The sequence below is a fragment of the Marmota flaviventris genome, chromosome 15 (genome assembly GCF_047511675.1).
Source record: "Marmota flaviventris isolate mMarFla1 chromosome 15, mMarFla1.hap1, whole genome shotgun sequence".
NCBI lineage: Eukaryota > Metazoa > Chordata > Mammalia > Rodentia > Sciuridae > Marmota > Marmota flaviventris.
In genome coordinates this window covers 41,004,170-41,007,150 of record NC_092512.1, presented here as the reverse complement: position 1 = coordinate 41,007,150, position 2,981 = coordinate 41,004,170, and the positions used below count along the sequence as shown (strand labels likewise).

The window sequence follows — 2,981 nt, the reverse complement described above, 5'->3', positions numbered from 1 at the left end:
GGGTCTCTCATTACCACACAGTCTTGATGTTTGGGTCTCATTACCACACAGTCCGTGAGTGTTCCCGATTACTCAAAATAGCATCTCAGACTCATCCTTTGTTTCAAAGCTCAGCCCTTTGATGAATAGCTTCTGCAGATGTTCAGGTGCTCTGGGGACTCTGATTTAGAGATGATGGTAGTAGGAAGACTCTATGCTTTCTTGGTGGCATCCACTGGCAAAAACGCAACCTCATCTTTTTCCACTATCTCACTGTTCATGAAGTGTAAGTCACATGTGCTTCATTTTGAAGTGGGAACAAAGCAAGTTCACAGTTTGCCCCATAGCTTTTACACTGGCTCTTTGCCCTATTCCAGTATTGCTCCTTCTAATCTCTCAGTCTTCGACTCAAGTAACTATTCCACCTTGACTAATTTTCTATACAGAACTTATTTCAGAAGGGTAGGTATGCATTGTCCCTGTATATGTGAAGAAGCAACTTGTTTTTGCACATTCTCAGCTATTCCTTTATGTATCTATTCATTTCTGATTTTACCTACTAGTTTTGAATTTTTTATATCTTTGTACTGAGAGCAAGTAGACTAGTTTAATCTGTACCAAATAATGCTAGAGAGTTTACCAACAGTTCACAACATATAATTGTGGTTTCCAAGGAATTTATTTCATCAGAATTTTACAGGACTCTAGAAACCTGCATTTCTAACAAGCGTTTGATTAAAAGTCTGATTTGGGGAAGCAATTTTAATTTTCATTTTCTGTCTGATCACATAATACAATAAAATTAAATTAAGTCATTTAATTAAACAAGAGTCTTTACACAAATTACTGATACCTAAACACAATTTGATTTGGAAAATGAAGTAAAATGAAATCATACAGTTGTATTTATAAGATAAGTGTGCTAAATGAAAAACTGTATAATAATGAGAAACATTCAAGGGTCAAATCCAGGTACAAAGGAAGACACTCCTCTGAGTTCCAATGTTTCATTGAGCATCAAAACCCACCAATCTTTTGGTTCTTTTCTTGTACATTATTTTGTATCCACATTCTCTGCATCTGATTGGATCCCTGGATTTTATTTCATTTTCTGTGTGACATTCTCCACAGATATATATCATTGGCTGCTGCTTTGGGGGTTGAACATCCTTCTGAGTGTCCATTCCTACACAGCACGCAGACTTTCCTATTGGTCATTTTTAAAAAGTCTTTTCTCCAAGTCTGTTTTAGATTCACTTACTGTTACGAAGCACCTGTTAAGTCAGGTCTTACAATATTTGCTGTGGTTTATCCACCAAAACTCATGTTGAGGCTTGATCCTCCCAGTGTGGTAGCTTAGGAAGTTGGCCATTTCTTCCTGGGTTACTATCCATAGCATTCCCATAAATATCTTAAAAATTACCTTGTACTTGGCATCTATATAATTGAAAATTTTTACAACCATGTTCAGTTGTGCATATTTAATGGAAAATATGTTCTGATAAAATCATTGGCGATTTTTGTCATTGTGTGAACATCACAGAGTGTATGTATGCAAGCTAAGGCAGCTACAGCAGCCCTAGGTGACATAATCTTCATTCATCAAAATGATGTTAGGTGGCACATGACTGATTCACATAACAAATTTTAGCACTAGAAAGCATAATTATAAAACAACTTACAGTAAGTATCTCTCTTTGTATGTATTTTCTCTTATATTCCATGGTAGTTGTCTAATACAGACAACAGTAGAATCACTCGAGTTTGATAATCCTATTATTCTACCAAGAATAGAAAGAGTAGGTGATAGATAACACCATCTTATCTTCATCATCCAATTGTTACAGTAAATGATTCACACTAGTTAAAAGGAATAGCCATAAAGTTTTTGATGTTAATATCTAACAGTTTAAAGGTAATAGTATCACTCTAATCAGTGTGTTTACATTCCTGACAGTTTAATGTTTAGAGAAAATATATGTTTTACTAATTTTTAACAGGTTTGATGAGTAATTTTAAACAGCTTTATTAAGATACAGTCCATGTTCCATATACAATTCACCCACTTAAGTTGTTCAGTTAAGAGGCGTTTGTATGGGCTGGGATGTGGCTCAAGCGGTAGCGCGCTTGCCTGGCATGCGTGCGGCCCGGGTTCGATCCTCAGCACCACATACAAACAAAGATGTTGTGTCATACAAAGATGTTGTGTCTGCCGATAACTAAAAAAATAAAATAAAAAAAAAAACAGGTACATTTATATAAAAAAAAAAAAAAAAAAGAGGCGTTTGTATGTTCACTAAAACCAGTATCACTACCTGTTTCCAGAACATTTTTATCACCCCAAACCATTAGCTATCACTCCTCATTCTTTCCCCCCAAAATGGCCCCTAGACAACCACTTTCTCTGTTGATTTGCCTTTTCTGAACATTTCACAAATAAAGTCACTAATGGCTAATGATGTGAAGGATACTTTTATTCTGCTTTTTTTTTTTTTTTGTCATTTTTGGAGAAAAGCCTATTCATATCCATATTCATTTGCCCATTTTAAAATTAAGGTTTAAAATTATTCCAATTTAAGTTTCTTATATATTCTGATTGCAAAACCATTAACAGACACATAATTTGCAAATATTTTATCCCATTCTATGGTCGTCTTTTCCCTTTATTGATTGAATTGTTTGAAGCGCAAAATTAAACTTTGATGAATTTAAATTTCTTTTGTCACACATGCTTTTGTGTTATATCTCGAAAACCATTGCCTGATTCGAGAGCACAAATATTATTCCTGTTTTCTTCTTGACTCTGATGAGTATTTTTGATTATTGATGTATAGAACTTATTATTTCCCATATTTTTAAAATTGGTGCATTATAGTTATACATAATAGTGGGATTTATTGTTACATATTTATTGTTACATGCACACAATATAACAGTATAATTTTGCCAATATCATTCCCCAATATTTCCCCTTTCCCTCCCCTCCTACCTCCTCCAGTTCC

General features: G+C 34.4%; 1 pseudogene; it reads right to left on the bottom strand.

The window, feature by feature from the left end:
• Positions 1–986: 986 nt before the first annotated feature.
• LOC114101307 (DNA-directed RNA polymerases I, II, and III subunit RPABC4 pseudogene) lies at positions 987–1,163 on the bottom strand (annotated as a pseudogene).
• Positions 1,164–2,981: the final 1,818 nt, after the last annotated feature.